This window comes from Ursus arctos, unplaced genomic scaffold (genome assembly GCF_023065955.2).
Source record: "Ursus arctos isolate Adak ecotype North America unplaced genomic scaffold, UrsArc2.0 scaffold_4, whole genome shotgun sequence".
In the NCBI taxonomy this organism is placed as follows: domain Eukaryota; kingdom Metazoa; phylum Chordata; class Mammalia; order Carnivora; family Ursidae; genus Ursus; species Ursus arctos.
This window is the reverse complement of record NW_026623056.1, coordinates 68,655,629-68,676,132: the sequence shown is the minus strand read 5'-3', so window position 1 is coordinate 68,676,132 and position 20,504 is coordinate 68,655,629. Positions and strand designations below refer to the sequence as shown.

Sequence of the window (20,504 nt, the reverse complement as noted above, 5' to 3'; positions counted from 1 at the left end):
GTATTTCTTTAAACAAGTTCCCCAAAACTGTAAAACTAAAGAAAGCTCAATGGAAATGAAATGGAAAAGAAGTCATCACTAGAATAAAAGGATCTGCTGAAATCTTTCTCAAAGATGTTTTACGTTCATCTCAGTAATGAATCAGTCAAGAATCAACAGATGATAAAACTACGGGGTAAAAGTTTGATGAAAAACAGGAGAGTTACACAGTTTCAAACTCCTACAAATTATAAAGGGAGAAAGAGTATAACTTTATAATGAAGAAACACGACAAATACCACCTCAATCAAGTAATCAAACTTAATATTACCAATAATGGGATAAAATGACAGTATATGCCGTCTGACGTTGTGTGATACACCAAGACGACAGCATCACCTATGGTATTCCTGCCCAAAATTCAATAACCTGAATCTAAACTTGCGGAAGCATCAGACAAATCCAAACTGAGGGACATTTTACAGGTAATTCCTCTGTTATCTTTAAAATGTTTATGTCATAAAAGATAAAGAGTGAGTTTCCAGATTAAAAGAGACAAAAGAGGCATGATAATCAAATGTAATTGATTACCAAATTCAATTACAAATTGAAAAACAAACTGCATCTAACGCTAAATGCTATACAGGACAATTACTGGGACAACTGGAGAAATAAGAGTATGAATTGTTTACTAATAATATTTATTAATATTAAATTCCTGAATTTGATAACTGCATTATAGTTAGAACTGCATGTAAAAATATATCTTTTTTCTTAGGAAATACACCCTGAAGTTTTAAAGGGGCATGATGTTTGCAATTTACTCTCAAACAGTTCAGAGAAAAAAAAACTTGTAGGGGCGCCTGGGTGGCTCAGTCGTTAAGCGTCTGCCTTCGGCTCAGGGCGTGATCCCAGGTCCCTGGGATGGAGCCCCGCATCAGGCTCCTCTGCTGGGAGCCTGCTTCTTTCTCTCCCACTCCCCCTGCTTGTGTTCCCTCTCTCACTGGCTGGCTGTCTGTCAAATACACAAATAAAATCTTAAAAAAAAAAAAAAAAAAAGCTTGTAGAAGTTCTTTGTACAACCCTGCAACTTTAAATTAAAATTACTTCAAAATAAGGTTTTAAAATATTCTGTATATAGATTTGCTAATGTTATAATTGTAAAATGTGCGTTTCAAAACATACTTGACAATTTAAATATGCATAATATATATACTTTCAGAGTTGAAGGGTCCTAAACAAATTACAAAATGAAATGAAAAAATAAAGAGCCATTTGAAAATCAGGTTTGAGGTAACCTACATCTAAAAATCTTTTATAGAAACCACATGTATAAGTTAGAAATTATATTCAACTACATGTAACAGAGTCCCATCTAAATAGCAGCTTCGACGTGCTGCAGTGTCTGTTTTTTTCTAATATAATTAGACTGGAGGTGGGCAATCCAGATCTGATAAGGCCTCCCACATGTTAAAAAAGATCTAAGCGCCTTCTGTCTTCCCACTGAACACTCTTACATGTGACATTCATCAAACGTCTGTCACTCCAGGTCTCCTCAAGCATCCCGTCCAAGTTCTAGGTAGGATAAAAGGAAGGGCACAAGACAGAGGGCATAAGCCAATACAGAAATTCTGACTTCTTTAAGAAGACCCATCTAGTGACTTCCACTTAAAGCTTCATTGAGCAGAACAAAACTGCATGGCCACTCAAGGTTGCAAAGAAGGCCGGGAAATGTATTTTTCAGCTAAGCAAAAAGCCACTTTGAAAATGAAATCAGGGTTCTGTTCGTGAGGAAAAGTAAAGAATGTGTATTAGATAAGCATGGGTAGTATCCACCATGCCATCAATGAATTTTCATTTCCAAAAACCTTATTAAAGAGCTGAAATAACCAAGACTATCTAACAATAAAATAAAAATAATAATGTATATAAACAAGGTCATATAAAATGCCAGGAAGAATAAAATAGTTGAGTAAAAAAATCAAATTGTCAAACTTACAGAGGTGAAAAAAGAATTCTCTTTAAACCTGTCAACTTTCCTATGTTCATTTAAAATAGTACCAATAGCTACCAATGGTAACATGACTAAGGTACTCAATACTGAACATCATAATATTAAAGATATAGAAAAATTTTACAGAAATTCTTCTTATCTAAAGTCTCATTTTACTGAACACAAAAAACTTAGAAATATGCCTCTCTCTAATCTCACCACAACCAGCACTCCAAACTCCATTCTTTACACGGAGCATTACTTCCTTCAACTGCAAATCACCTGGTCATGGATCAGGGAAAAACTACTGAATATCTCCCCCAAATCAGTCATTTATACAAATGTTACCAGCTATTATTTATAATGCTGGAAAAATGGAAATAATACAAATGTCCTCCCACTAAGGAAGTGGTCCTAAACTTTAGTGTGCAGAAGAATAACCTGATGAGTTCAAGAATAATCAAGATTCTCAGGCCCCAGCCCCAGAGACTGATTCCAGAGGGGTCAGGGTTGAAGGCTAAGGGATCTGCAGTTTTAATAAGGATCTCAGGTCATTTTTATACAGACAGACCTAAAGGCACAGTTTGAGTCAAGCAAACAACTGCATATTTTTAAACAGCAAATATATAACCTATATAGAAATTACCTTCACAAAATCCTATTTAGCTAAAGTGATGGAACACAAAGTAGTATATATACACATTAATGACTATAAGGTAAAATGTAAACATGAAAAGAGCTGGTGTTAGACTCCCATTCTCTCATCTCTGTATCCATACCCTTTGCCACTTTTAACTTCCTCCTACTAGAGAGACAATTTCCTTGCTGCACTGATGATGGGCTAGGCCATGTGACATGCTTTGACCAATGACATATTAAAGACAGTCATGGAGATATGAAATGTATTTGCATGACTGCGCTTCCCTCCTGAACTTCTTTAACTTCCTTACAAAGAACGTGACCCTGGGTAGTCCACTTGCCCCAGAAGAATGAGGCACGTGTGGAGAAGAGCCACCCCAACCAACCTGAAAATCTGCGAATATGATGACAGTATTGTGGTACACCATTAACTTTGAGTAGCCTGCTATGGTGAGAGTTGACTGATAGAGACTGCAATTTTTATATTTAAAATTATTTAAATTTTAATAAGCTACTTAGTATTGTATTAAAGAGAAGCAACGTCTTTGAAATTTTATAGCCTGTAGCTATAATTTGATGTTTTGTTTATCTTTTCAATAAAGTCAACTAAATATATTAGAAAAAAAAAATAATCCCCCAGGCGTATCTCTAGCATAGTTCATGATCTCGGGAATTTGGGCAAAAAAATGAAACGAGGAGAAAATGACAGGTGGAGAAGAAGACTGAGTGGGAAGGAGAAAAGGTGAAAAAATTTTTTCTTAGTTTAGTTAGCAAGAAATGGGAGAGAGATCAGAAGAGGTGAGCTATGAGGAAAATTCTAAGTTTATGGCACAGAAGCCACCTCATTTGTAGTTTTCTCCTTTGTTACTGGGATCTTCTAGCTGTGCTTTTCCTGTCTTTGAAAACCTGCACCTTCATTTCCTACAATTATATGTCTTTATGGTTGCTATTTCTGTTGTAATTAAGACCCTGGTCTTTCTTTCAAGGTTTGCACCCTTCTATTTATCACACTTCCGGTCTGCATATGCCCTGCTCCTCGACTAAAAATGTCCTGCATATGGGTTCTCCACTCCTGGACTAGAAACTTTGGATCCAAGATGGATCCAACCCACTTCCCTCTCTAGAGCTCCTTTTCTGAGCTCTGAGGTCTTTTTTGTATGAATTTATATACTAAAATATAAGGAGGAGGATGCAATCTGTTCACACTGCTGGACCAAGAAAGGCAAGACACAATGTTCAAAGAAATTCAGCAGCTGCAAACACCACAGAGCTCAGTAAGCTAACAAGCCAAGACTTCACACAGGCCTTCAGATTCCTTCCTCAATGTTATTTTTATTGCATGATTACATCTCTAAGTGCCCACTATGTGCAAAATACAGTAGTATACACACTTCTGGGAAAAGGAAGCATCAGTAATTCCAATATAAATTAAGATCAGAGTTCTACAGAAATTCTTTTCCTCCCCAATTGACCCTACCTAATGTTGGGTCTGTTTTAAATCTGTTTCAGTAAATATACAGCATATTTAACACTGGTACAACTTCTTGAGAATGCAAAAAAAAAAAAAAAAAAAAAAAAAAAAAAAAGAATCACTGGCTTAGACCAAAGAAAGAAGGTAAGCATTCATTATGTTCTTGCTGTATGCCAAGTGTTTTAAGTGCTGCCAGTTTATAATCTCACTTAATAGGCGCATACATGCACACATGCGTGCACACACACACCCTCCAAAAAGTTACTCTTATTTCATGGCTAACAAAGGCTTCAAGAGATTATTAAGTACAGAGACAGGAATGAAAAGAGGTTTTTCAAATTCCGCGGCCTGTGCCCTTTCCAAATTTTCTCTATACTTGATTTTGAGATTAAAGATTCAGTGAAAAATGAAAACTTGGTGCAAAAATCCAGTATTATCTTCATGTAAAATACTTAAATAATGGCACAAAAAAAGTGGAACACCACTGACTACAAGGCAGGAGAGCTTTCTACAGTAAGGGGAGAATGACTCATAAGCCAATGGCTCCTGGATTTTCAAGTATATATAAAATTTGGTTTAGTGCAAAAGAAAGAAAGTCAAAGGTTTCCATCTTCAGGAGGAAAAAAAAAGACAACTCTTAGAATGACCTCTAAAAATATTTTCAAGTTTTTTAAGAAAAAGAGGAAAAAAATCCTAATTTGATAGAAAATTCCAAGGCATTCTTAAACTTCAGGATCACATTCACCAAAAAGCACTGCCAGGCACCATGTGGTATTTCAGTCATCTATCAATGAAAGGATCAATCATACCACTACCTTCAAGGCACACAACCATACGTGTATACATCTACTTTTGCAAATACCTTCTGGATCTACCTGATAACACTAAGCTGCCCATGTTCATGTTATCTCTTCCCATAACAAGAAATCCCCAAACTTACTAGGCAGATAATTCCAAATACATAAATTTGTCCATCTCGGGGCTTGTGAGCCCCAAACCTGCCTCTGCCTCTAACCAGTTATATAAGCCAAAACAAAACAAAATGGACTGCAATACATTGAGGACACTGGTAAAAACCTTTCAACGTGCACTAGGCTCTTCCAATAATCTATGGGAGCAGTTCTGTACTAGAACCACACTGATTTCAAAAGATACCACCTATTCCACATTCTCTTTATCCTTCTCTACCAACCCAAATTTACGTACCACTTGCCTTCTGTTAAGTTTGGAGGGTCTCCTGGAACTTACCACAGATCATCATAATATACCATGGTTAATCACCAGACTCTAAGTCTCAAGAGGGCACAGACTATTTTGCTCATCAATGTGTTCCTCATAACTAGTACAGTGTCTGGCATGTGTAGGCACTCAGGAAATACTGACTGAATAAATGACTATAGCAGAGTATGCAGAAATAAATTGGAGTAGGTCAGATCATAGGCCTTGAACTCATCCACAGGAAAGAACATACTGATTATTGGAGATAAAAAGAAGCACACATAAATCAGGCCCACTTACTAAACAAACTTTCCAGACCCCCTTACAGTCTATCTAGAACTCCACAGAAAGCTTCATTTCCTAGTTTTGGTCCTGTCAATCCTACCTGAACATGAGTATACAGTAAAATATTGTTAAAACTTTCAACTGCAAATAATCTAGACAGTAACTCCATAATGGTTGGGGTTATGCTGTATTTTCTAACATCACACAGTCAAGGCTTATCTCAATCTTTTTGGGTTAACAGCACTTTGGCATTAAAAAAAAATTAATCAGGGGCGCCTGGGTGGCACAGCCGTTAAGCGTCTGCCTTCGGCTCAGGGCGTGATCCCGGCGTTCTGGGATCAAGCCCCACATCAGGGTCCTCTGCTATGAGGCTGCTTCTTCCTCTCCCACTCCCCCTGCTTGTGTTCCCTCTCTCACTGGCTGTCTCTATCTCTGTCAAATAAATAAATAAAACCTTTAAAACAAAATTAATCATATACCTTTATGGGTGTATAAATCTGAAGGCATGCATTTTCATTCTTCGCTATTTACATTTAGGCTTAAATATTCCAGAAATTCTGAGCTTAGAAAGACTTTCCCTATCATTTTATAGAATCCCAGGGCCACTAACAATCTTAAGCACTTGTGTAATAAAATTAAAAGATTTAAAAAAAGAGGAAGAAGAAAAGAAATGAGATAGGTAGCTAAGAGCAACCAATACAGTTGATTTTTTCCATCCTTCCTCACCTCAGTCCATATTCTTACCTGCCACCCCAACTCTTCAACCAATCTAAAAGCTGCCTGATGTCCATGCCCCTAATAAAAGTCCCCCTCCGTATTAACTGGCAGATAATAGAAATGCATCATAAACAGAAATTCTAAATGCATTTTTCGCCAAAAATATTGTACACAGTACTATAATCTAAGTTCATAGAGTTAAATACATTTCCAGGACAAATAAGAACCCAATACCATGAAACATGACTTCTATGGGAACATGCATTCCAAAACCCCAACTATCCCAATCTTTTGGGATAGACAATGTTTTTAAATTAGAATGCCTATATTCTGGAAAACATGTGGGTAAACAAAAGCTTTGTGAATGAAATCGTATCTTTGAACTATAAGATCTGAAGTTTAAATAAAATATATAATCATGTTATCACTAGTTTCTCACTTAAACTTTCATAAGGAGCTTGCAGCCCAAAAATAAAACAATATTTTGTTTTATTAGTATAATATGCTCTACATAGAACTCTCAAACAAGAATACTATATAATTCCTCACAGCTATATGTGTCACAATTAATTCCTTTGTTAAAGCAAATATAGTTTTTGGTCATACTAATTACATACATAATACACCCTACTGACTACCAGGAGCTCCAATCACCTAGACATAGTGCTAAGTTTAATAAAGCATATGCTCTAAACGACTTTCTTTCTCGGACCCATAAAGCTATCTGCAGAAATGTTCCAGTCTTCAGCACCTCAGCGAACATGTGGCCCATCCAGTGGGCCTTGATCACAACATCTACAGCAAGAACTGAAACTCAGTCTTGAGTGCAGACCTCTCCCAAATTTACTCCTTCCATTATTCTTAGAGTTCTCTTTACATTTTTGTAGCCAATCATATGTTACTGGTCAATACTTCCTTATATTAAACTTCCCCTATTCAAATTACTGTGTGGTTTCTGTATCCTAATTGGACCCTTATTAATACAACTTCCTTAAAAGCAATTTTCATATTCTAACAATATATTAATGACGTAATTCTGTATTTCTAAGGGAATAAGTCTCAAAAACAATTAGGAAGGAAAAATTAACCATATATACTAAGTTCTAGCCTAGAACTACCATTGAGCATTTTTTTTTAACTGAGTACTTATTAAAAGTATGGAAGGCACTAGAGATTTCAATACATAAGTATGACTGACTAAATCATTGGCCATTGGTGACTGAACTCAATCGTCAGCCCTTCTCCTGGCCATTGGACTGGGGAGTGGGCTGAAAATTCTAACCCTCTAATTAATCACAAGTGGCTGGTTTTCTGAGGTTGGTTTTAGAACCAACACCAGAAGCTGCCTAGTCTCCCAACTGGGAGTCAACTCATTAGCATATAAAAGACAGCAAATTCCAAGGATTCTAGAAACTCTGTGGCAGGAACCAGGGAAAAAGACTAAATATTTTTTTATTTACCATATCTAGCCACATGAAGCTACTGGTAGATAACAGAAGGCACCAAATTGTTCTGTTTGTTTTCCCTTGCTCATGGACTTCCCTGCCTAGAATACTATCAATTTATCTAGCAGTCTTCCTTTCATTTCAACCACTCCCTCCTTTTTTTCTTTTTTTTTTTAAGATTTTATTTATTTATTTGACAGAGAGAGAGAGACAGCCAGTGAGAGAGGGAACACAAGCAGGGGGAATGGGAGAGGAAGAAGCAGGCTCATAGTGGAGGAGCCTGATGTGGGGCTTGATCCCAGAACGCCGGCATCACGCCCTGGGCCCCTCAACCACTCCCTCCTTGACGAAGCCTTTCCTACTCTTCTTAGATCCTCTTCTTAGTCCTGCCAATACATCTTATAAATACTTCATTTAACTTCTAATATCATATATGCATTTCTGGCTCCCACCACCACCAAACTATAAGCTTTCTGTGTAATACTTACTTCTCAATCTACTTAAAACAAAGAAAGAATAACTGAATGCATGGACATGATAATGAGATGACTAAATATCTAAACAAAAATGTACAATAGGCAACTGACATTCTGAAACTAGAGTTTATGCAAGCGTGTAACATTTAATTAATTTTGAATATACAGACTCAGTGTAATGAACATATTGGAGTGAGAAAGTACATGATCTCTCAAAGACAGCTTACAAAGGAAGAGAGCAGAAAATCAAAGACTAAACCTTAGAAAATCCCCCCAGTTAACATGTACAAACACACTGTATTGTATTAGCTGCCAAATTTTACTGTACAACATAGCCCAAATGTGAACAGTTTATATACATGTACTGACAGCTCACTTAGCAAAAACTAACATACTCACAGAAATCTTGCCCAATAGCTGGGCCTATACGCTGTCTTTTTACCCAATAATTCTCAACATTTTTGTGTTTGTCATATGCATTCAGACACTAAATATTTTTGGCAGCACACTTGAAAAGATTTAAAACCTTCACCATGAGAAAGTACAACAACCCCTAAGGCAGGTAGCAATAATTACAACACATTATTCCTCCGGTATATAATATTATCTCAAGGTGTCTGCAAAAGCAGTTATCACACGCACAGCAGTATCGCATCCTCTTGATTGTCCAGGCCCTAAGATATGTTCTGAAGGCAAAGTACTCACGGGTTCTAATAAACAATATTTATTGGGCACTAACTTAAAAGTAAGCTATAATTGTTACCTCTGATTCACAGGAAGTATACTCCACTCTATACTAAAATCACACAACCTGTTCAGTTCAACATTCTGCTTCAAAGATACTGCAATAATTACATTTATAGAGCGTTAGCAAAAAAATAAAAATAAAAAGACAAAAATACTTTAAAGTGGGATCAAACACGGAGGTACATCTGTGAAGATTTTACAACAAAAAGGCGGAGAACACCACTCTAGGACAATGGCTATCAACTGACTAACAGGGTCACAAAAGTAATGTGGATGACAACAGAGTAAAACCTACTTCCAAAGTTGAAGAATAATATCTTACAAGAATATCCTGATACACATCTATTAATTTCCTTGATTGAGTTGCAAGTGCTTAAGTTAGCTTGTGTAAAACACTCCCATCTGTCAAGTTAACTGTGTTAATCTAAATTTTACTAATTTTCTAGCTTTGCTTAATCTAATTTATTAGTTGGTTTTTGGTTTTAGTGCATAAGAGCCATACAATAGAACATAATAAATTTATGCCTAGTTATATTTATGCAAACTTCAGTAAAGCTATAATTAAAAAAAAAAAAAACTTTGAGAGTCCCTAAGATCAGTTTTCCTTTAAAGAAGGTCTCAAGTCAAGAATAAAAATCTTGTCATTAGGTGGATGGAGTATTAATGGGGAGAAAGACGAACTTTTCAATAAAGTTGCCGCTCTTCCAGAGGTGAATTTGGCCACATACTCAAACGATGTGTAAAATGCAAATCCAAGTGGAATAAGACTTAAATACTAGGGCAAAACAAGAAAAATGGCAGAGGACAATAAAAGCGAGAATCTTTATAAAATAGGGTATGGGGGGGAGGGCGCCTGGGTGGCTTAGTTGGTTAAGCGTCTGCCTTTGGCTCAGGTCATGATCTCAGGGTCTTGGGATCAAGCCCGCATCCCTGCATCCGGCTCCCTGTTCAGCGGCAAGTCCGCTTCTCCCTCTTCCTCTTCCTCTTGATCTCTCTCACTCTCTCTGGCTCTCAAATAAATAAAATCTTTTAAAAAAGAAAAAAGGTATGGAAGTTCAAGGAAACTAATTACATATGAGACCAAATTAAAATAAACTTCTGTTCATGAAAAGCACCATAAAGAGAGAAAAAAGGCCTCCTGAAAATGGGAAAAGATACTCTTAAAACACGTAAATGGGGGGAGAAAAGTATTTAGACTACAACAGACTCCTTCAAATCGACAAAAAAAAAAAGGTAAAACCAACCCAAAAGAAGAAACAAATGTGAATTCCACAAAAAAAAAAAAATCGCAATGGTCCATAAACATAAAAAGGTAAATGAATAACTTATCAGCAATAGAACACTTCTGGTGTATAAATGAACTACAACACAAAGGTTCATTTATTTCATATGAACCTTGACTCTTACACCTCAGAACACACACAAAAGTAAACTCTACATAGATCACAGACCTATGTAAATGCTAATAAAACATTTTAGAAGAAATCACAGGAAAAAAACTTTTATAAACTAAGGTTCAAGAAAATTGGGTCAATGCACTAACTGTGAAAGAAAAAAATGGGACAATTAACATCAATGTTAAAATACTGAGCCTTCAGAAAAACTGATAAGAAAATAAAAAAACAAGCTACATACACATTAAGAAAAAAATATATACATATAATGAAAGACACTTTCAGAATATATAAATTCCTACAACTCAATAGCAACATACAAATTATTTGTACATGATATAAAAATGATCAATAAGGAAAACATGGAGGCAGCTGGTTCCCAGTATTTCCCCACCACACCCCCTGCCTGACTCCAGACCCGCCCACAGCCCCACTCCCTCTTCTCTACTGAGAGCCCCCTGAAATCCTAATGGAGGAGTAAGAGGAAGAACAAAGGTTCTGTTGGTAGCCCCCTCCCTTTGTACATTAAACCCAGAGAGAGCTCTATGAACTCTACCAGCTCTTGCAGCAGTACACGTGGTAGAAGGTCCCTGATCACCACAGGCACGGCCTAGAATGCACAGGAGGCATTCGCTTCCATCAGAAAACTGTAAACCTTGAGGCTAAAGTTTGCCTGAGCCAACCTCCAACCTCAAGATGGCCAAGAGCAAGCCAATGGCAACACCAAATAGAATCAATGTTCACAGAGACCTAGGACCGTACCTCCTCACACAGGACCCCATGTCCTGAGGGGGCTACTCTGGTTCCCACATCCCTAGAAATCTAGACTTCCTACCAAGAGTTGAACGTGGCCATCTCACATGCTGCCTTCATCTATCCAGCCAGAGCTGTAACATGCTCAGGTGCAAGGGTGCCCTTACTCTGATTCCGCCAACAAGAATGGAAACACATACTGTCAGTTTTCTGTTAGGTCTGCAGTTTTATCACTGATCTGAAGTCCTGGTCCCACTGGGGAAGAAGCCCAGAAGTCAGTTCTGAGAATCCATATGGTATGACTAGAATAGGCACAAAGAGTATCCACTGACCCCAGGAGGCCTGTGCAGAGCTGCTTCTTCTAAAACATGTTTATGGTTTGTAATATTCATATAATGAAATATTACTCAGTATTAAAAAGAAATTACTAATACATGCAATAATGTGGCTCAACCTCAAAAGCATTTTGCTGAGAAAAAAATGTCAAATGCAAAAAAAAAAAAAAAAGAGGAAGAATTTTAAGATTCCATTTATGTGAAGATCTAAGACCACCAAAACTGGCCTGTAGTGATAGAAATCTGATCAATGCTTACCTGGAATAGGAGTGTGGAGAAACTAAATAGGGTGACACAAGGATATCTTTTGGAGTTGCCAAAATTTATCTAATTATATATTTTAAACGGGTGTTTTTATTTTATTTTTTGTAAACTATACCAAAGTAACATTAACTTGGAAAAGTCATGATAGCAGCTAGCAGGATGTGGAAGGAAGGGACCAGGGACCAGCAGAGTGAGGCACAAAGGAAATTTCCAGAATAAAGGGATGTTCTATTTTATGCCTAAGATGGTACAAAGGGTAGTAATGTTATTATATTTTTTTAAGATATATATAAGCTTTCATATGCTTTGGTTCACACACACACACACAAACTTTCAGAAATGATTCATACGCACACACACACCCCAAAAAGGAGAAAAACAGGAAGACATGCAACCTTAGCATGTACAATTGTTTCCCAACTCCTTGATGTGTGAGTCAATTAACAGAAAGACTAAATGTGCCCTACTGAGGTTGGGAGTGCGGGGCAAGTGTCCCACTTATGCACCTAGAGCTTTGGGTTTCCATACAGAGGTTGGCCATGAAAGCCTGAGGCAGGAGGCATTTCCCTTACAACAGGAAAGCATATCAGTGAACTGATGGGGAGAAACACCTGAAATAGAAGAAAGCCTTATGTTCAGAGACTGCTCCGCTGTTAAATTGGGTGTATTGTAATAATTCAACCCCTGGAGGAGCCCTGCATGTCAATTTACACAAGTGCTAAAGAGTTCTCATAGGTAAGAATACTAATTAATTTCAACTAGTGGTCCTCAAACTCTAAGTACAGAAGAATCATTTGGGATTCCCATTAAGAATGCCCTAGTCCAACCCTTGGGCTTGAAACAATAAGTCTGGGGTGAGGCACAGAATTCTACAGTTTTAGCAAGCACTACAGGAAATGAATAGTCCACAAACCACACTATAAGAAACTCTGATCTAAACTTATATCCACAAGGTTAAAAAGACAAGGAAAATATTGCTGGACATTTTTAAATATTAAGACAAAGTAATTTTTAAAAAGCAGATAGACTGTGCTAAAACAGTTAATTGAAGGAAGAAAAGGAGAGAACTTTCAAAAATTACCCATCATATGTATAAAACAAGATATCCTGACAAGGAGAATAATCTTGAAAATTAGGACAAGTTTGCCAAAATAAACACAAGTGGTCATTTTATAAGTTCAACTTTCACTTCCTCTACTTAGCCACATTGCGTAGTGACATTCCAAAATGGCTTTCACAAGCCAAATTTGATCTTTCATATATTATATACATTAATGACGATTGTAAGCTATGATACCATACTCACCATGTCTGATTTTACAGGAGGCAGGATGACAGAGAAGTAAGTAACTGACAAACCAACTACCTCCTGACAAACCAACTATCTCCCAGGGGCCTGGAGTGAAACTTTCACGAGTCACCAGGACTCAAAGGAAAAAGTATACGCACACATCAAAACTTAAAATACTACAATATTCTTTAGTTCTTTAGAAACAGAACTCTTTTTTTAACATGTAAGTTTATACAACTAACGCATGTAAAAACTCATTAGATACCAAAGTAGGGAACTTCCTTTAAAATCCGTAATAAGACAATATCCATTATCATCGCTTCTAAGCAACATTAAGAGGTCTTACCTAGTACAAAAAGAAAAAAATAAAATTACAGGCATAAAAATTAGAAATAAATAAAACTATCATAATTTACTCATGATATAATCTTTTACACAGAAAATCCAAAATCATCTCTGGAAAAGTATTAAAATAGAAAAGTTTAGCAAGATGGCTAGATACAAGACCAACATACAAAAGCCAGTTGTATGTGTGCACACCAGTAACAAATAACAAATATTTTAAAGCACCATATAATTATTATCAGAAATTACCAACTATTTAGAATAAATGATGTACAGAAATTCTACAGTTAAAATTCTAAACTGAAGAGATATTAAAGAAGACCTAAATAAAAGAAGTATACTCTGTTCGAGGACAGAAAGACTCAATACCATAAATGTTAATGATCCCAAAATGGTCTACACAACCACTTGAATTAATAAAAATCTCAAACAAGCGTTTTTCAGAGGAATTGGTAAAATTATTCTAATATTTCTAAGGAAAATAAAGTTTCATGACACTTTGAAAGAAGAAAAGCAAACTTACTTTTCCAGTACTAGAGATTATTATGAAGCTACCGCAATGAAGACAGGATGGTACTCACAAATGAATGATGAAACAAGAGACAGTGCAAGGGGGGAAAGAGCACCATGGAAAGCTTTTGTATATGATAAAAATGGCATGTCAGTTCAGTGGGGGAGAGCATTAACTTTTCAATGAGGTAAAACTAACAACACCAAAACAAGAAATCATATATAATAAAAATTAAATTGGATTCCCACCTCACACCTGCTACAAAAAGCAACCGAAGATGGAATAAGGTCTAAATGTTGCAAACATAATTTTAAAACTCTCAGTAGAAAAAACAGGTGAATATCTTTTAGCTATGAAGGTAGAGAAAAGTTTCTAAAGTTAAAACAATGAAAATTAAATTTATACACCTTTAAGAACTCATAGAGCTGCAATAAAAAGGAAATCAGAGGGAGGATAAACACAGGATTTTAGATTATTACAATCTCAAATGAATATAGAGGGATGGAAATGAAAAGGAGACTATTTGGTTAGATATAGGTTACTTTCAAAGTTATAGCTTTTGTTTTAAGTAGGATTCATGTGTTTATTATTAAAAAGTAAAAATTCATGAGTATTAAAAATTAATAAGCATTTTATAAATAAATGAAAACATATTTGCATGGAAAACTGATCATAACCAATATTTATGATTAATCTAATTCTGCTTATTTCACAACTAAAATGCAGATTGCTAAAACAAACCCTCAAAAAAGTATATGACCATCCATGGAAGTAGTACGTTTAGAACTGGCATTACAAAAATAATAATTTGTACAATCAAACTAAAAATTTATCTCAACATGTAGGACAAAAAAGGAGAGAAATTATAAAATAAAATTTGTAGTAAGTAAGAGATGAATGCTATTTAATATTCAAATAATGTCACTATAGAAGGAGGGCAGGTGAGAAGGAATAGAGTAGTAACAATAATTTTAAAATATGTATCTTTTTCCTGAGAACAATGTGAAAGTTTTCAGACCAAAAATCCTAGGCAGAACTGTTAGGAAGATACACACACACAGGGGCCCCTGGGTGGCTCAGTCAGTTAAGCATCTGCTTTGGGCTCAGGTCCTGATCCCAGGGTCCTGCGACTGAGCCCCACATTGGCTCCCTGCTCTGCAGGGGGACTGCTTCTTCCTCTTGCTCTGCCTGCCGCTCCCCCTGCTTGTACTCTCTCTCTCTGTTAAATAAATAAAATCTTTAAATTAAAAAAAAGAAGAAGAAGAAGAAGATACACACACACACAAACACACACAATTTCTGGATTCTAAAACCAAAGAGAAAATCTTACAAGCTTACACAAAGAGTTAACAACTTATCTATAAAAAAGAAGTAGAGTAACATCAAACAGTATTAAATTTTCCAGAAAAACATAAAATTAAGTACCTAATTTTTAAAAACCAATTGGCTACTAATGTGCCTATAATGCAAGTAATATTTTTGATGTAAGGTGTATCTTAAGAAATTTAAAATGCCATCATTTAGAATACAATTCCATATTAACCCAACAAAATCAGGAATGTTGTAAATAAAAATATGCTATAAAGCCTTTCTTATTGGGGACAGATGGAAAGAGAGAAAAACTATTCTGACACTATCAGAAAAATATAGATTTAGATATATATTTGTTTAAAATTTAAAAAGGAGAAAGGAGAAAGAGATTTACTAATCATAGAAAATATAAAGCGGCAAGGGTGGGGGAGGTGATACGTGAAAACTTCATCAATCCATCAAAAGTGAGTGGGCAAAACAAAACTAATAGAAACTCAGATGACAAAAGAATTATTTTTATCAGTTACCACCACATACATAAATGATGAAATCCTACTAAAAGACTAGCAAAAGCACCCAAGTTTAGAGTAGATCCATTAGAAATAAAAGAATTTGATGAAACTACATTAAAATTAAATCAACATCTCTCGGAATTTAAGAAGACAAGAGAAAAAAAACATGAAATATTCAAATCAAACTATAAGTGTTCATTTAATACATATAGAACTCTAACTTTCAAATACACATCTTTTTCATATGCTCATTAAAACCTCACAGTCATAAGAAAATCTTAATTCCTAAAACTATTACAAATCATGTTTTTTAAACAATACATTGAAACTAAAAAGCAACAATTTAAAAAATACAACATCTTAGGTAGTATACCAGAAAAAAAAAAAAAAATCTTTTAAACAATGAAAGAAAAATGAAGTCAAATCCCAAACAAAATCAGATGAAAACCCACAGCCCAAAATGCTTGTTACTAATACATGACGGGAAACTCACTAAATGTTGAATTCACATATAAAAAGAGCAACAATAACTACCCCAAAAAAAGTAGAAAGGTGGAAATATTAAACAGAAAAGCAAAAATTAATAAATTAGAAGATAAACAGAACTTATAAAGGAAACAAAGAACTGGATTTTAGAAAGATGAGTAAAATAGATCAACATCTGGCAAACATTACTGAGAACAAAACAAAACAATCAGGAATAAGAATGGAGTCTATCTACATAGACAGATTTAACAGAAAACATCAGACCAATACATATATACATACATACACATCTGAATGAAATCAAATCTAAATTTTAAAACTGACTCCAGAAGAGGTAGAATACCTAAAAGTCAATTATCAAAATGTGGAAAGCTTATCTAAAACTTGCTCTAGATAAATGGTCAGCCTACTATAGTCATATCCACCAAATCTTCAAAGTAATAAGTACTGAAGTTAAACAATAAAACATGGCTAAATACCACCAATTTTGAATGATTTAACCTAATCTTACACTAAACAATTCCAAAAGCAAAGGAAAACCTAAAAAGCTTTCTAATGATTTTATGAGCTAACCTTCCCTTGATAGCCCGCATGCACAAAAGCATACTTTGTAACCAATCTCATTTAAGAATACCGATACTAAATTCCAGATTAAAATTTAGCATATTGAATCTGGAGGCATCAAGACTAAATGAGAGTTTACCAGACAGCAATATAGCATAATGGTTAAGAGCCCATGAGTCTCAAGACCCTGAGTTTAAATTCCACCCCAACACATTCTAGCAATGAAATGTTCCTTTAGTTCTTCTCTAATACTGTTTCCTCAACCACAACATGCAGGGAAAAAAAAAAAAATGCTCACCTAATAATAATGTGTTTGGGAAGATTAAATGAATAAAAAGTTTTTAAAAATCTAAGCACAATTCCTTAACACACGTATATATAATATATTCCATATATATTATCTATTACAATTTTTGTGTTTATTTTTTGACAAATTATCACATCAGTAATTGAAAAAGGAAAAAGGCATTTAAGAACTAACATAATATAATAAAAAAATATTATAAAAAAAGAATTAACATCTAAATCTGATTTCAAAACATTTCAAAACATTAAGACTATAGGGAAATCTCCATATCATAATGAAACAATACATAACAGAAACTAACACTAATCCTAGCAGTATTCTGTAATCTTAGCTAAAGCAACAAAAAAATGAAAAAAGTCTGAGTATTAACAAGGAATAAATCAGAGTGATAATTACTTGCAAATGACATGAACTATATACACAAAATATCAAAGAAAATCAACAGAATATTTATTAAAACTGATGAGACTTCATTAAGGCAGCTGGATACAATGTTAGTACACAAATCAAAATTAGGTGAGAAAGAGAAGGAATAAGCGAACAAGCAGCTGGATCCCCGTCTCTTTGCCCAAACCAAGTCTTATGCTAATAACAACATAATCAACTATTTAGTACCAAGGAATATCCCTTTTATGCAATGTTTACAGTGATTTACATAATGTTCACTGTCCTTTGAAATGCTATATTGCATTTTTACAACTTTAAATAATACCTAAATTAGAAAATACTACATAATTTAACTAAAAAATTTACCCTGGATCCAGCTTGTATTGTTTTCCAAGTTTTGCTTTAATTCTTAAATTGGCTGATCTGTGACATCTGTGCCACCTGACCCCCCACTGTAATTAAGTGAAAGTTGATCGCTGATCCGTAAAATTGCTTCTGCTTCATCCTCTACTATTTCTTTTTTGTGCCCCCTGTCCAGAAAAAAATGCGTGCTTAGCTCCACTAAACCCTCAGATCTAAAAGAGTTGCTCGTGTCTAATCATACTAACTTTAAGGCTTTTAGGGAAGAGTCAGAGGCAATTAATGACTTGCCCAAGGTCATAGAATGGTGATTTAGACCCAAACCACACCCTACAGTCTTTTCACTACACAGCCTATATTCCAACAGTAGTCCACAGTTTCTCAATAATTAAATCTTGAGATTCAGTTAGGAAACTAAAATAATTACTGCACTTACATTCCTTTTAGAAAACATTCGCTCATTATTTTACTCATCAAATATTTACTGAAACATACTATGTGCAAGAAACCATTCTAAGCTCTAGGATGAAACAAAATAGGCAAAATACTGCCTTTATGAATCTTGGACGCATTTAATGTAACAGTACCCAGCTCATTTCCCTCTATAAATCAATTTGGTCCCTAGGAACAAGCCTTCTATTGCTGTCCTAAAGAATCCTCATTTGGGACCTGAAGCTATGTATGTATCCAATTTTTGAGATCTAAGGATGCTACACTTAGGTAAAATATCAAGCACAAATGTTGAAGATAACTGTTCAAGACCAAAATTATGAACAGGATTTAACCAACTCTACCTAATCTGGATAGCCTAAACCTCAGAAAAGGACCTTTCTGCAGTTTTACTACATCTCATAACACCCTGCCATGGCCAAACTTCAGTAATCAAGCAAAGAACACATCAGAGGAAAAGACTGCCAGCCCCTTACCTTATACCATGACAAGCTACTTTGCAGGTGAACAAAAGACCTATGAAAACTTTGTGTTGTGCTGCTTTAAAATACATACATATGTGTGTGTGTGTGTATGTGTGTGTGTATATATTACTAATCATCCTTCTGGAAGAAAGAAAAATAGAATCTTGAAAATACAGGAAACTATTCCAAACACCAGAATAGAACTACATACAAAAAACTAATACACATGTGCATTCACATACATAACTTTTTTAAGGACAGCAGAAAATAGGCTAAAATTTTGGTTATGCAATATGCACTAGACACTTCTTGTTTTCCTGATAATTCATAAAGTTTCTAAGTGAAAACAAAGAGTTTCACTTTTGTTTCTTCTGAAGTACGAAGTTCACTTCCTAGTTACTAGCTTGTAGTCCCCTTCCTAGTTTCTAATTTGGTGAATTTTAATCTATCAATTTATTTGTACTGGATGGTTTAAAGTACTTACACCTATATAAATATTTTTAAATAGTTCTAATATGAGTAACAAAGTAATAGTATATTAATGCAAAAAGCAAACAAACACAATGTTTCTTTTCAAAAAACCCATAAATACCATTATGAAAGTATAAAAATAAATGCATAATATTGCTCTAAAAAAATTCCCCAGTATCTCTAAAATGATCTGACACACACACTAACAACAGCATCATAATGGTAATATTTTGGATTAACAACTACTCCCTTTATGTAAGGAGGGTACTCATTAAACTAGGAAACTGGATTTGATGGCCAAGATCATTTTCAGTAATTTGATTCTAGACCTTACAATTTTATGCATAAACCTCTGAACCAGGCAGATCTGCATTATCTGATGCTACGCTAAAAAGTACTTCAGTCAAAATCAACTAAAAAAAAAAAAAAAAAAACAATGCAAACTTCTTGCCATTGTTCAAACTTAAAAGATGTGAAAAATAGGAGCCACGTTTCCCACTTTCAAACAATCAGGCTTTAATATTCAACACTGAAGAGAACTATAAACAAAAATGATACCAAACCTATTAAATACTGCTTAGCATACATATGAACACAAGATCCTGCTCTAGGTATTAACACTTTATCACATACTTAACATCAAAAACTAAAGTTTAAGGTATTCAAAATAGAATAAGGGGATTAGGAGATAAACTGTTCTAAACTCCCATTATTAAATCTAGAATTATTTCACTGTAAATAAATTGCAGTCTGCAACAATCTTCTGAATTTACCGGTAACAGTTAACTAACTTACACAAGAGTTCCAAAGACAACTTTCTCAAAGTGCCTAAAATAACAATGCACTATCCTTGCTTTCCAAAATTCCTGAGCATCTTCAATTACCTCAAGTACTATCATAGAATTCTAAAAATAATCTCAAAGCAAAAACTTAGCAGACAGTGAGTGTATAGACAGTCCGCTTTAGGACAGCAGGCCTTATTCTGAAATCAAGCACAGGTAGGATACAAACTACGCCAAAATTACAACAGGGTGGGGCATTCATTACTCACCCAGATAAACCAAACACAGCTTTGACAGCTGCTCACAGTAAACCCTAGTTACCCCCCCAAATTCCAAGACGACTAAAGCAATGTTTTCCTTTTGCCCAAAATGCTTTTCACAAAATAACAAAAAAAAAAAAAAAAAAAAAAAGTCATAGCCAACAACTCTTCAGGATATGGTGCAAGCCATGATAGTGCACTTGACATTCTGAAAACAGAATCTCCAATAAAAGGAACATCTCTCACCACTCACTCTAAAAGACCTGAAGCTTCACATTCACAGATTT

General features: G+C 35.1%; 1 protein-coding gene across 4 annotated transcripts in view; it reads right to left on the bottom strand.

Annotated features, from left to right (window-relative positions):
* USP25 (ubiquitin specific peptidase 25) overlaps nucleotides 1-20,504 on the bottom strand; it is a 134,143-nt gene that overhangs the window by 112,476 nt on the left and 1,163 nt on the right. The window lies entirely within an intron of this gene.